This window comes from Drosophila mojavensis, unplaced genomic scaffold, assembly GCF_018153725.1.
Source record: "Drosophila mojavensis isolate 15081-1352.22 unplaced genomic scaffold, ASM1815372v1 contig_74, whole genome shotgun sequence".
In the NCBI taxonomy this organism is placed as follows: Eukaryota; Metazoa; Arthropoda; class Insecta; order Diptera; family Drosophilidae; genus Drosophila; species Drosophila mojavensis.
The window spans coordinates 5,316,609-5,332,346 of NW_025318899.1; the positions used below are offsets into that span (position 1 = coordinate 5,316,609).

General features: G+C 39.2%; 1 protein-coding gene across 1 annotated transcript in view; it reads right to left on the minus strand.

Moving 5' to 3' along the window:
• LOC6581491 (dendritic arbor reduction protein 1) overlaps positions 1–15,738 on the minus strand; it is a 37,669-nt gene that overhangs the window by 20,820 nt on the left and 1,111 nt on the right. The window lies entirely within an intron of this gene.

Below are 15,738 nucleotides of genomic sequence, written 5' to 3' on the forward strand. Positions count from 1 at the left end.
GAGCGGCGCTTCGCGTTGGCCAAGTTAAATGCCCTCGCGTCCTTAAGCCTGTAGTCTGGGCTTAACCTTTATGTGGTTCACGTGCCTTCAATTGACGTCATTCACAGCTGCCCTTTGTTGCTGTTGTTGTTGTTGTTGTTGTTGTTGTTGTCCCTTGTCAGTGTCTCTTTTTCATTAGCGTTCGGGTTATTAACCACCTATTTTGTTTCTCGTTTCGCCCTTCTTTGTCTGTCCTTTGCTCGAACGGCTACAATTTTTTAACACCTTTTCAGTATACGCCGACAGCAACGGCAACAGCGACGGCAACGGCGGCGGCGACTGCGATCGCGTCGGCAACTGCAAAGCTGGCGTGTGCTGCCCTCGACGCGTGCGGCTCTTAAAACAATTTAACTGTTAGTCGGAGGGTTTCTTTGTAAGTGTTTTTATTTTTGCTAAAGAGCTATTAAAGGAAAGATTTAAAACATAACCTTTTAATACTAATACTAATATGTATTATTGCCAAGTTAGCTTATATAGCTTAGCTTACATGGTTTATATACAAATTAGAATGTTATATTTCAGAGTTGTCTTCTCCTCCCTGGCAGCACAAGTGAAACACGACCGTTCGGCTCGGATTTCAATTTCACAATGTAAATCTTCGGCTCATTGGTGACCCCATTTATACGAGTGGAGAGTGTGCCAATTCCATTTGTTACATTAATGGAGAGCATGATGAGCGCAGAGGAGGCTTCATTAGCATCTCAGCTCTTACTAAATCATAATTCACTCAAATATAAATGCCTCTCTCATTGATCGTTGATCTCATTTATAATTCAGTCAAAGACCTTAACACCATATATCACAACTTTCATATGAGCTCTATATTTGCATGTATGTATATTTATAACGTTTGTTCTATGCCATAATTTATATAGATATGTAGTCCTATATGGTATATGATAAATATATGGTAAAAAAAATATATGATATGGTAAAATATATTATAAAGCCATATATGTAGACTTAAAATTATGTATATAAACTACCATACATTTTAGATTATTATTTTTATTTATTTTTTTTTTTTTTTTTATTTCATTTATGTTAGGGTCTTAAAGACTATTCTCATATTATTGTATTTAATAAGTAGAAGCATAGTAAATCTACATTAGCTAAATGCTAACATATAGTATAAAGATAATGATATATAGTAGTAATATATATGTATATGTATGTATTATATATGTACATATATAATATAGTATAAATATTAAGCTGAAGTCCACAGAAGCCAGAACTTAATATTAAGTTTTTTTTTGTTTTTTAATTTTTTTTTTACTGATAAATACATATATATAGTATATAGGTTTACTGCTGTTATTTTCACCTGCATTACAAGGCTGCAATATACTTAAGCCTCTGTTTAAGTACTCAGGCTAGCATCTACTTATGCAACGTATATGCATTATTTATAAACTCGAAGCCATCTATTTTAACTCAAGTTGTATTACTCAGCCATTTAAGTGCATCTGTTTTAAGTGTGACTTTTTCATTATGTCATTCATTATGCCACTAAAACGTATTAGCTGCTGCTTCGTCGGCTGCTGCTGCTGCGGCTGCTCTCAAAGTGCCATTAAAATCCCCCAGCGAGCGCATAAATCACATTTTGGCCAACAGCCGCGGCAGCTGAGAGCCAACAATGGCTGCAACAATCGCTTAAGACAATAACAAGAAAATGCGTTAATCAATGCGAACGGCCCAAAACAAACGCAGCGCCCAAAAATGGTCAAATTAAAGACCAGGCCCCAAAGGAAATACCAAAAAAAAAAAACCAAAAAAAAAATTTGCGACCTGCAACTGCGACACGTGAGCGCCATAAATGGCAGCAATGTGGCGATGTGGGCGGGGCAGACGGAGGGGCACTTGTTGAATATTCGACTTCCTCATTTAACGAAAAGTCACAACAACAACAACAAAAGCGAACTTAATACACCTTAGCGAATCTGAAACGTACTTCATTAAGATGCAAAAAAAATAAAAAATAAGAAGGCGCAAACAAAAAATAAAAAACATATTAACAAAATATAATCCTCAAATATATTTACGTTGTGTTTACAACAACAATGAAAGCAAGAAGAAGCACAACAGTTGATACTTTACGTTAATGATGCACATTGTTCAATGAAAATGAAAGCAAAACGTCGAGAGGCTGCAGTGAGGGTCGTCAGCTGGAGGGGATGCTGGGAGAGGGGGCTGGCAGCAGCGAATGCAATGACACCTGCATGCACGAAGGCTCAGCAGGCTGAGTTTTAGGGCTGCAGAGGCTAATATTTTATGGAGCATGTGAATCACTCTTCCAGATTAAAATATATAAGAATATGTACACAGTTCCTGAACTAGTGCACTAACTGGTGCATTTGAGCAAGTTCAATTAGCAGTTCATTGCTTTTCTTTCTTTGTTGCATTTATAAGAAAATCAAAATTGAACTAGATCTGAATTGAGTAATGAGCTAGTTCATTTATATATTCAATATTTTCAATATATTTTCAACCAGACAGATCGTCCTGTATCAACTACCGCTGCATTAGCCAAAATATGTTCATTACGGAACTAGTTCATATGCTACTGCTTCTTAATTGTCATTTATAAAGCCAATAGTTCAGTTTTATATACTAAAATAAACAATGATTATTAATTTGTCATATTTGGAACCAGTTCATAAGAATCATTTCACTACATAATACTTTTCGATTAATAATTGTCAATCGAATAAATTCACTTCGCTATTAGTTCACTTCACGACTAGTTCCGTTATGAAATTCAACTTGCCTGGAGCCAGTTCAGTTCAGTGTTCAGTGGTGGGCGTGTGTTACTTGCCTGTCAGCCCACTGACGTCAGGCGACAAACACAATTCGCTTAGCATCTTCAGCTCAACACAGGTGGGCGTCAATTGGAGCAGCTGCAACCGCAACAACAACAGCCGAGACAACCACAACAACAATAACAAAAAATGATTACACGCTTCCGGCTGGGGCTCGAGTCTGGCTTGCAGCGTCGTATTATGCGCTAAGCGATTGTCATTACAATAAATTTCGCATATTGTGCGCATAAATTTCGCACAAGCTTCAAAGGAGTCAGCAGCAACAACAACAACAACAACAACGAGAGGCTGCAACAATGGGCCGCACAGCTGGGACATCCAAAAGTGGAGGCACAGTGAGTCATGAATGTTATGGACTCGCTGCTAACTGGGTCAAATGCTGTTGCTGCCTTTTTGCTTATGGCCAAGAATATGCCACAGAGCGCTGAGGCAATGAGTCAACGTAACGTATACGCAATGTGGGCCAAGCAGACATCTCCCAGTGCGAGAGAGAGAGAGGGAGAGAGAGAGAGAGCGCGCATGAGTTTGGTATTCGCACTGTGACAACATGTCAAAACTGTTGCCTTATCGACATTTCAATTAGCCGCTATTGCTAGCCCTGAGCTGCTGTCAGGCATTTGCAGTCGATACTCGACTAACGATACGCGATACCCGCGGCACGATACACGACTCTGCGAGTCCACAGAATCGATAGCTGCGCCGCTGTCAAATTCGCTTGGCATCTATCTATTTGGTGTCATTTAGTTAACCTGGGCTAAATATCAAATGTGGCATATGTGTGTGTGTGTGTGTGTTTGTGTGTGCTGCATGCCATTGACTCGCATATGCAGATTTTCTGCACAAAATGCCAAAAGCTCCTCCAGAGACAACAGAGAGACGTGCACATATGAGCCACCGCTGGCAGCTGCCTGCAGTGTGGCAACTCCAACTCTAACTGCAACTGCCACTGCAACCGTTGGCAACTGTTGTGTGCCGTTTAGCTATTCAAAAGTCTATCGGCTGTCCAATTAAAACGTTTTTAGCCATTAATTAGTTTGATAAAACGTTCAGCGTGTGACATTCATAAATCGAGCGGGCAGGTGGCAGGTGGTTTCCATTTAGTACCAGAATTATGCGACCAAAGAATTTAGATAAGTTTTCTAAGCTCACGTAAATAGCATTTCAATACGAAATCAAACTTGTTTAATCACATCATTTAGACAGAATTAATTAACTCGTTTGAGAAGCTGAAGAGAGTATATTGATTTATGAGTTGCTGCTCGACTCTGAATCTATTGAGGCTAGAGACTACAAATTTGTTATATATTTATTGGTATAGGTTGATTCTATTGTATAAGTTGTCTTCTAAGTCGAATCTTTGTATTCCAGCTGCTAGATGTATGAGACTACAGTTACATCATTTGGCCAGCATCGATACTTATCGAGGAGAAAATGAGCAGAGGCTAGCTTTCATTTCAGTTCTCTACTACATATGAATGGAGAGCGCTCTAAGGTCTCTCCTTGAGTTTATTTTCCTTGTGGGAGCAGCTAAGGCCTCTCTATGAGTTTGCTCGTGTGAAGGGAGCATTGAGCTTGCTGTGATTGGCCCAGCTTTTGAGTAGGAGAGAAGCTGCGGAGCTCTTCAGCCCATAGCAAGGCTGAATATGCTCTAACGTAGTGTATATCCAAACAGATATGCGCGATGAATGATGCTGCCGTTAGAAGCTAACACCTTGTAGAAGTAGGTATAATATATAATATATATAGGTATAATATACTCAGAGTACAACATTGCTGATCAAAGTTTTATAGTTTAAACAAGTCCTAAGCGAGCATCATGCAGTCAGTTATGTCCAACTGCAAGAGTCTCCCTAGTTTATCTCTCTCTTTATTCCCCTCTCACTCGCCACCATTAAACTACAGATTTTTAGAGCTCATTTGGCAAAATTAGCCAAACAGCTCGCATGAAGTTCCTTTTCATGAGTCTGCCCGATGATTTATTCAAATGAGTTTAATTAGAAGTCCGAGTGTTTATAATGAATGTATTCGCTGTATTCGCCGTATTCGCATGCGCATTCGCTTTTGTTTGTTTGTCAAGTTACGTGTTAAATGCATTTAATTTCGCTAGCGCCAGTGACATATAAATTAGCAGCTAGTCTCAACCTTGAGCGCGTAAATTCTATGCAATTAAATGAATTACGAGCGCCCAGACGAAACGCAAACAAATCGAATTCAAGAGATGCCTTGGGCAAACATTCGTAGCGGCAATTAATAAACTAAAATTAAAATTACATCGAGCTAAAACATAAATTATAAGGCTAACATATGTCTGGAATTCATTTGGTATCTCTCTGTCCCCGCCTCACCTGGCGCAGCCTCACCTGGCTGCCAATTGCAATCACGACTGCAAAACTTTTTGTTTTATTTTTGTGTGCTCAAATCATAGCTCTCGGTGGACAAATGCGGCATGATGGCTCCAGGGGACAGCGCAGCAATTACCTTACAAGCCAGCAACAGCATGCAGCAGGGAGGCGTGCGGGCGCGACTGGGGGGAGGCAATGCATGTGCCAATGCCTAGCCATTCAAATGGGCCAGACAGAGACAGATGCGTGTGGGCCACGGGCTGACCCCATGGAACTCTGCCGTGATATATGTGACAGCTTTGACACTGGCTAACAAATAGCCACAGCAGCAGCACCACCAACACCACCAACACCACCAACACCACCAGCACCGCCAACAGCAGCGAACAGGTTTCGCTTTCGGAGAGCTCTCTTTTTTTCCCCAATATCAATATGTGCATGTAAAGTTGCCTAAAGATTATGTTAATGTCCGGTTTCATTGAGGAAAAAGCCACGTTGAGGGCATTTCATTCAGTCGCCGAGGCTATTGACGCAACCAGTTAACAGTTGGCGGTCGCCAGAATAAACTCTATACATATGTATATAAAACAAAAACAAAAACAACAGCAACAGCAATAGTAAAATATCTTATAGAATGCGCATAGATTTAGATTAGGAGCTCAATAAATCAAGAGAGCGGGGCCAGAGAATTCGAATTCTCTCTGTGTGTGAGTGTGTGTGTGTGTGTGAGGCATAATTTGCCTAAATTAGAAAATCGGTAACAAAAATCAATGATGCTGAAAATTTTCATAATAATAGCGTTAATAGGCATAATAACAACGGTGGCTCTGAGCCCAGCCAAATGGCCAAACAATGGAAACTATTGTGTGTGCACGGCCATGCCTCACAGAGTCAACTAATGGAAAACAAATTGTTAAATGAAATTGATATAGCTGCTCGATAGTTTCCGTTGCTGATGTGGGCCTAAAAACTGCTGGAGAGATAAGAGTGAAAGAATAGCGACTCTCTATGTGTGTGTGCGTGTGTGTGTGCGGAGAAATTAAATATATATGTATATGCATATTTGTGTGTATAGAACTATCACATAAATTCGTTTAGTTTATAGATGTTATCTTCTCTTGGTGTTAAATGTTTTAGAATGAGGCATAAATTTGTTGTAGAAATCAACTGGGTTGACATTGAGAGTAGGCAAAGGGTTCATATGTATATGGGGAGTCTGTATATATGAACTGCTATTTTAAGTAACTGTTTAGGGGCTGTCTATAAGACGTTTAGAAACATGATATTTATTAAAATACAGTTGACTAAGATAGAAAGATAGATAATAATCTATATAAACATATATAGTACATATATATTCCGATTGCAGCTCTAATTCTAATATAACCAAAGCCAATTTTTGCATGGCAAAGTCTTCTAAATGCTCAACACATAAATTTCTACTTTTTATTTCCCAAACACGCACACACACACACACATGTACACACACGCTTGTGCGAACATAAAAAATGGCGCATCCCAATTGAAATGTTTCGAGTGTTTTGCTCATTCGCTTAACTGTTGTACAGCTAGCAGCAATTGTCTTCCTATGTACAGCGCCCGCACTCATAAATATATAAGCACTCATAAATATATAAGCACGCATACATACATATATATACGAGTGCGTGCGTGTGTGTGCGTCTAGCTTTGTATCTATTTCTCTCATTTTGTCGCCGTGACATGCGCAGTTCACGCAGCGCTGGCCGCCGAGCGCAGTTAAGCACCATTGAGCAGCCGCCGTCGGCGTCGCTGCGACGCCATATTGAGCTGCGACACTACATAGTGAAATCCCCCCGCTCTGGCACAGCAAGAGCGGGCGCACCCTCCCCGGGCGCCCAGCGCGTTGCGGCCGTCGCCCAACCAGCGGGCAGCAGCAGAAAACTTTTTTGCAAGCGCAGCAAATCAAAACACATTTCATAGTTAGAGTACAACAACAACAGCAAGAGACATATCTACATACGCACGCACACTCATACACACATCTCTGCATACATCTACATAAGCATATGCATGAGTGTGCGGAGTAAGTAAGAAAAAAGTAGCGAGCGCTGCTGTGTTGTTGTATTTGTTTGTTTTCTGCCTCATCAGCCCCTCAATAGCAAAAACAAAAACAAAAACAATAGCATTGCGATAAAAGCAGCTCACTGCTGCCGTTACTCTGCCTTGCTCTCCCTCTCTCACTCTCTCGCGTCGTTGCTTTTACTGTTGTTGTACATAGTTGGCATATGTATATTTATTTGTTGTTACTTTTTGCTACTCTTACATAGTCTACCTGCGCGCTCTCTCTCGCTCTTTCCATCTCTCTCTCTCTCCAGTCACATTCGTCCACAAATCGCCCTCAATTGCCAAGACGCCATTTGCCAGAGCAGCTACTCTCGGTCTCTGCTTCTGCCTCTGCCGCTGCCGTTCTGCTCATGTGCGCATGACGAATGACCGCAATTTGCGACAGTTTTTTTTTTCGCTGTTGCTTTTAACTATTTTTTTTAGTTTACATATCTTTGACTGATGTTATTGAGCATTTATTGTTGACTGCCTGCATATATCGACTCTTTATTGTTTTTTTCTTTTTTCTGTTTTCTGTTTTCATTGGATTTGCTATTCTAATGATTTTATTTTCCTAAAGTCCATTTTGAGCTGAATGCAAATGGAAATACATTTCGTGTCTATTATATTCGATGGCAGGGGCAATTGTTAATGTTATTTATGTGAATAGATTTGTTACAGAAGGCAATGTCTATACTATGAACATTAAGGAAAAGCGTTTATAGACAATTCAAATCTAATTTTTATAGGGCAGCCAATGACATGAATTTAAATTCATTTAAAAATCATAAAGCGCGGAGGTTAACAAATTCTTTGAATTCATTTTATATAAAAAAAATGTGTATTTTTCTCACCCATTTACATTTCGGCTTGCATTCAATTTGGACTCCCTCTATAAATTTGATTAGCATAAAAATCTTCGCACAGCTATTGCATTGCAGCGCCAGGACGAAATTGAATATCCTGCGATATGCAAAGCAAAGGCAAACATAATTTGATGGCTCGATGGAATGAAATATTCTCACAATTTCACGCTGAGCAATCATAACTCAATGCCCTGGGGTGTCCACTGAAGCTATTAAATGGCAATTCCCAATTTCTAGCTAGAGACGGGGGTGACAAAAGGCGACAGGAAATGCGAAGCGGACCCAAGGCATATTGAGCATATTGAGGGCATTCTGGTAGCTAGGCATAAAACCAATTTCCGATCAAGCGCATAAGCGAGGGGCCAGCGAAGCCAGCGAGGCGTGGCAGAGCACAGAAGGGAAAGGGAAAGGGTAAGAGGTAGAGCTGATAGCAAAAGGGCTACGCATGCGCAACACGTTGCAGTTGCAAGTTGGCAAATGCAGTGCACGCTGATCAATAAAATTTGAAGTGAAAACTGTTGAGCGGCGGTCAGCGCAAGGGGAGTGAAGAGAGAGGAGAGAGAAAGGGAGTTGGGAGTTGGGGGTGCACAGGATTTGCGGGCAATTAATTTGTGTGCAGCAAAGCAACAGGAAACAAAATTCCAATTCAGATCAGCGAGGGGGAAGGTGAAGGGGGGGAGTTCAGTTAACAAAGTTCAATGGCCAACGCAATGAAGCCAAGTCAATTCAGCCAGGCAGACAGCCAGACAGACAGACAGCCGACTCGCCAGTTCATGTTCATTCTTATTGACAGGGCCTATTAGTGGGTCAATTGCCGCCAAGATTTCGGGCGCTTATTTTTAGGCCAAGTGCGTGCTGCCTGCTGCCAGCCTGCTGAGAGCTTTACTTTTTCATTTTTATATACATTTATTTACCTCTGCTTCTTCTTCAGCATTTTGCTTTGTATTTTTCTTCTCTTTATTTTTATTTTTATTTTATTTTATTTATTTTTTTTTTTTTTTTTTTTTGCATACTCTGGCAATTAGCGTAAGCGATCGATCAAATATCGCTGCGTCCATGGCAGACAGCAACAAAAGAGCCTCATTAATTGGTGATAAAACTTAAATAAGCAAATAATAAAACTCAAGTAATTTTTAGGCTCACATCTGTGTGAGTGTATGTTGTGCGTGTGTGTGTGTGTTAACGTCTTTGCTGCTGGCCAAGCTGCGCTATTGCTGCTTTGTGCTGGCTTTTGTGAATGAAACTTAAATGAATATTACAACTTATTTTTGTACAACAACAAAGTACAGTGATGACTCGTAGATGAGAACGTTTTAGTTTGATAGCTGAGTGGGGTATACTAAACAAAATGGCAGCAACTTGTGAACAGTTTGTGTAATGCTAGGGAATGCATGAACGCATTACAACAATTATCTGTGAGGCTATTGAATAGAGTAAGAAATAGATTTATCAGACTCGTGCTGCTTACTTGAAGAGCTTGAAATAAAATGGATGCTATAGTGCCTGATCTTCTTTAGAGCTCATATCGTCATATGTAATTCATCAAGTAAGTTGATATAGCTCTCTCTCTCTCTCTCTCTCTCTCTCTGTCTCTCTATCAGCAGACTCTTGGGCTTTATCAGACAACTTTGCATCATTATACTCTTATAGACAATGCATTTTCTATATGATACCATAACCGTAACCTTAGCATATACTAGCATTGCTTCATCTATATCCATACATAAACAACTTCATCATTGAAAATATCCCATGACTACATAATAAATGCTATCCTATCATGCATTTCTAGCCATTTTCTTTACAAGACTTTCAGTAATTCAATTAACTATATAGATACACATACATATATATGTATAGTATATGTTATAGTTATAGTATATATCATTGTTTTATATAATCAACTGTAATAATAGAGTATTCGAGTTTATTTAATCACTGATCTTTTACAGCTCTATTCCATAAATTTAATTATAATTCCTGTTAACTTCTCTATTAGGATTTAATTGGCTTCTCTCTGCAATACACAAACACGCTGCTATTTAATGAATGCATTTTAAATGAGCTCAACACCTAATAATCAATTAAAATCAAAGTCAAGCATTAAAATTCAACCAGCTGAAAATATACCGTAAATGTGAACGACTAGCAAATACCCTGTGCATGAACTTAAATTTGGTAAATGTGAGTCACAGATAGATAAATTAGATATTTTAAATTTACTAATAGACATTATCTCTGCCCAGGCTCTTCATAGTGCATATACCTTAGGGAATCAGAGGATCCCGGTATAAATATAGATGTCTTTTAGGTATAAGGTATAAAGTCGAATAAATGTAGGTCCCTTTTAGGTATAAGGTATATGGTATTACCATAAGATCTCAATCGCATCGCCTTCAGTCTGTCACATACAAATTTATATATCACATTATACCCTGTATCATCGATTAGGCTCAGGGTATACTCGAACTGCTATGAAAACTTTCGCATTGTGCAAATAAACTTAATTTGTTTGCTATAAAGTTAATTTTTAATTTAATTTTGCAACTCGAATTTATTTGCTTAGCTCATCGAGCTGCTTTTACGAGCCGAGTGCGGATCGTCAATGGCCGATCAGAGATCGTCGATCGGAGATCGCCGATGTTGCTGATGACTTTATCAACGGGCCATGATCAACGCTAAATGTCGGCCGTTTCATGTTTCTGTTTCTGTTTCTGTTTCTGCTTTATTTTTGTGTGTTTTTTCTCACCTCTAAAGTTGTTTTCGCTGTTGTCTAATGTTATGTTTCCGTTGTCTTTCTTCTTCTTCTTCTTCTTATGCTGTTTTTTTTTTTCGAAATCGATGACAGCTTTTTGATGCTTACAGCGCGCACATTTGACACCGCGGGTCGCCATAAGCTGGCCAGCAATTCGAAGATTTCATGCAGATCTGATTTCATAATCAAATAATTGATCTTAATGAGTTGCGAGCAGCTGGCAGAGTCGAAGCTAGCTCGAATTGTGTCTGTCAGCTGCTCAAAAGATTTTTTCTTGATCCAATCAAACTTGAAACGAATTGCGCTGAGCAAAAAATAAGAAACTTCAAATTGAAACAAAAAGAATATATCGAATATTGAGCTTAAGCTTTGAATAGATTTTGGCACCTCACACAAATATTTATTTTAATCCATTTTCGTTTCATATTTTTTATTTTTTTATATTTTTTTTTCAAGCTCGTTTCCGCAATCTTTCTACGAATTTTCGTTCCAGCAATCCATCAAAAATTATAAAACCGCCTGTTTAGTTTTTTAGGGACTGCGAATTAGATGGCCACAGATATCGCACGCTATAAAATCGCAGCTCAGCTCGTGCCATAAAAGCAGGCACAGTGGGCTGAGAACTAAAGAACTGAGATAAGACTTTAATGCAAGCAATCAGAACAGGGTTATTGGCTGAAAAGGGCTTGAAGTGGTTTAGATGCTGGAAGAAATTAGGCAGAGGATCTGCAAGAACTTATGTTATAGGTAGAGAAATTTGATTAAACTACAAGTAGATTTGGTTGAAGATTTTAAAATAGAATATTATATGGTAAAAAGTATCTAAAGCTCAAAGATTAGGCTGAAAAATCTGCGAGAAAACATTTGATCAAATCAATTTTATAGCTGATTTTATAGATAAGTGAGATGAGACGATGATACCTTTAAATGTTACATATAAGTTGAGTTATGATAGATTGTTTCAAACGAATAAACATTTTGTGACATAGAATACACAAGAAAAAGAGCCTTAAGTTTAAATTCAATATAATATTGTATTTATTATATTCTACCTATGTCTGTTTTTGTACGTTGTATCTATATTTAACATATGCCATATACAAATTCTCAACTGCCCATCTTCATGCAACCACTGTGCCTCGCTACACTCAAAATTCCTCAGATCCCGCTGCAGTCGGTCCCATCTCTTTCAGACTCCGACTCATCCTGCGACTCTCCGGGCCGTGCAGCCAATTGAGAGTGATTGATTTTGGTTGCCAACTCTTGCATGTGCAGCTGTCCAAATAGCAGAAGAGAAAGAAAACAATGGCCAAAAAACAGAAAAAAAAGGCCAACTTGACCTCCAGTCTGTCCGAGCGGCATATCAATCAAATGTGGCCAATGATATTCAAGATTTTCAAATCATTTTGGCCATTTGGCAATTGCCAGTTTTCGTTAGCGTTTTCGTTTTCATTTGCATGAATTGGCGAAAAGCACGGCGACCCCTATATAAGCTGGCATTATGCTTGGCTAATACTCCTCTAGTTGGCTAAGGAAATTGTCTAACAGAGATTTGCATAGAATTGAAGCGATGCCAATCGCAGAGCTCCCACTGTGCGGTGTTTAATGAGATTTCGTTATTGTTGCGATTGTTGCTGGTGTTGCTGTTGTTGTTGTTGTTGTTGTTGTTAAGTATTTGTTGTTATAGTTTTTGGCCCAGTTTACTTATTATTTAACATTGATCGGACGTCTGTAATTGGCATTTGAATCTGACCCAGTCTTGAACTCGTTTCGCAACGAAATGGAAAGTGCCTGGCCCAAAAGCCAGCCGAACGCATTGCTAGCTTTGGCTAACTTTTAATTATCTTATCTACAGGTATCTGCCACTCTCTCCCTTGCCCGTTCTACCGATCTGCCCCTCTCGCTCTGTTTCTTTTCTTTTTTCGCCACAATTTTATGAGGTATCTGCTCTTCGGCTATTGTGTATCAGAAATGCAATGCTTTGAAGGCGGCCGCCTTTGTGTCTCACTTGTTTCCATTTTATTTGATTTTATTTATTTTTTTTTTTTTTTTGAGAATGTGCGAATGCAAATAAATTTGTGTATTTTGATAGATACGAAACGAATTTTTATGAACCTAGCTGAGCACAGAGTTCACTTTGTTTTTGGTATTGACAAATTGGCTAAGCTGAGACGTAAAAGAGTTTTGCTGCACTTTATTTACGATTTGCATATATCGACGGCAGTTGCTGACAGCCATGCCCCTCTCTCCACCACCTCCCCCTCCCCCCTCTTTCTGTTCGGCTTGCCACATGTCGTATGAGTAATCTGATTTTTATCTATATTTAATTATTTGCGCACATATGATTGAAGCACAATGGCCAGGGCCATTAATCAGTGCAGCAGCAGCAGCAGCAGCAACTAAACTGAGCTGAGCTGAGCTGAACTGGCTGGACGCCAGGTGCCCATTTGCTCGATCAGCTCAATTATTCATGCAGCAAGACATGCACTATCCGCTATCCATTATTCGATATCTTTGGGCTATTAGCTGGCCAATTCTGTGTAAGAAAATCGTAAACTAATTTCATGTGTTAAATGCCATAAAATATGAAAGTTTGTTCCTCATAATCGACACTTGACTAAGTCGTGGGAATCACCTCTTAGGTAAATCACTGAAAGCGGAAGAAGCAGAGACAGACGCCCCACTCTTCTGGCCCCACGAACGCCGCTTTGCTATCAGCCATGGCGGAGGCAGCGTCGACAGCGTCGTCAGCGTCGTCAGCGCTTTGTAGTTTAGCGGCCGTGTGTAAATATTTGACAACACATGCCTAATTAGTGCAGCTATTGATGGTGACAGCGGAACAACAACAACAACAACAAGCTGCCAAAGAACAAGGCCTGGAAGTGGATATGGAATGAAACGGAACGAGCTCTGAGTGCGAGTGCGAGCTCTTTTACGATGTCGTTTCCTGAGAACTGAGTGCCTCAGTCACTAGCTGACTGACGGACTGGCTGACTGATTGACTGATTGACTAACTGACGCACCTCCTCTAGTTGCTGCTCTTATCTAAAGAGCCATTGAGCGAGGGCTCTTTTGTTGGCTTTGTTGAGCAAGGCAATGCGAAACACTTATCAATGGGTAAGACTGGTAGACAGTGTCTATGTGTGTAGGCAAACGCTATGACAATGTTTTCGAACAGGTCTGCAATCAATCAGGTTAACTATTTGAGTGAATGTGTACACACACACATACATATGTATGTCGATAAGTCGATTCGTTTGAATTGGCAAAAGCGTGTCTCGGCACGCAATTTGGGGCTCGAATGGGACACTAAATGAGGGGCTCTTCATAAATGAATATAGTAATTGTGAAGTTCTTATGTAGACTTATGGAACTTGTAGTGCCTAAGTGAGCCTAGTACCAATCCAATAAGAATCGAATATAATTAATATAATATAAAACATATATATATAATAATATATTATAACAACAATGACGGCAAAACTCGACTATCGCTAAAGGAACAAGATAACCTTTTCAATAAAAAAAATTATTAATAAATAAATTAAAGCAAAGTTATAATATTTATAGTTTTCAATTTCATTTAATTAATAAGAAAATATTTAAGAAGCTAACCATCATAATTTCTGTGACAGAGCATCTATATGTATGCAAATACTTTTAATAAAAGTATCTTCAACCAAAGCATCTTCATATGAAAGTATCTTTGAATGAAGCTAAATATCTATCTCTAGATATCTTAACCTAAACGCTATTTAATTTAATGGAAAAAATAAAAATTAAAAATGAAAAACAAATATAATTCATATAATATACTTTACTTTATTATGTAATATAATAAAACAAATTTATATAATAAAGTAAAGTAAGTAAAGTAAAATTCTACCATATAGATTTTTTTTGCAACAAACAATACACTAGGGAAAGTATCTTCTAATTCAAGTATAGATACTGCTAAAAATACGTTCAACTCAGAGTATCCTCCAAACAGATCGGTTCAATCTTCTGATTCAAGTGTCATAACAACAAAGTCTCCTTTAAAATAAAGTATATTTTAATTAAAGAATATCTTCTGCTAAAAGTATCGTCGCCTAGGCTTATCTAGCTATTTTATCAGAGATGATATGCCCATGAAAGCATTCTCAGCCAAAACTAAAATATCTTTCAATGATGTGTGATGGAAAGTATCTTCTAATCGAAGCATCTTCTACTGAAAGAACCGAACCGAAGTATCTTCTCATCAAAGTGACTTTCAATGTAAGCAATTTCAAATAAAACTAGTTAAACTTTAATGTTTCATTAAAAACTTCAAATTTACTTCGACGCTGCCCAATTGATTGAACTGCTCATTGTCTGATCAAATGATGAGATCATAGAATAAAAATAAAAATTAAAAAAAACGACACGCGTTGCTCTTTAAAAGCAATTGTCAAATATTTGCCAGCGTTTGTCAATGACGATGACTCCGCGTTGAGGGAGGCTACCTAGAGTGGAGTTCTAGAGGTCTATGGACGGCATGCTGATTAGTGTGGCTGTGTCGAATGCCACCCAGCTGGCGCTGCTGAGGAGCCGACTGGAGGCAGAGCACGGAGACAACTGCAGCCCAACTGCGACAACACTTGGCACATTGGCACAACGTGTTGGGCTCAAATATTGACCCAGAGCTTCGCAAGTAAGCGCGATTCAAACAATGGGCAAACAAACGGAGCAGACCAGACCAGACCAGCCAGACCAGGCGACAGGAACTGCCAAGGGCCGGACGAACCTGCTGCTGGCAAACAAGAGCCGAGCAGCCCAGAAGAGCCAGCCAACAACAATCGGCTCGGTCT